Below are 279 nucleotides of genomic sequence, written 5' to 3' on the forward strand. Positions count from 1 at the left end.
GGTATCACTAAAGCGGAACACTTCGACAAACAATTTCAATCAGATATAATTTACCTTCATTTAAATGTTTGCTATAAACTTGCTGTGCATTAATGTACACGCAAGTATAATAACTTTAACCTGTCAAATTCATCATGACTATTATGTCGTGTTCATGCAAAAAAAATACGAATAATTATCATTTTCATTTTGAAGTTGAATGAAAATAATGGCTGTTACGGATGTGTAAAAAATTATCCTTCACATTAAATTTAACTTTATTTGTAGGATTTATTTTTG

Source organism: Mytilus edulis, chromosome 7 (genome assembly GCF_963676685.1).
Source record: "Mytilus edulis chromosome 7, xbMytEdul2.2, whole genome shotgun sequence".
NCBI lineage: Eukaryota > Metazoa > Mollusca > Bivalvia > Mytilida > Mytilidae > Mytilus > Mytilus edulis.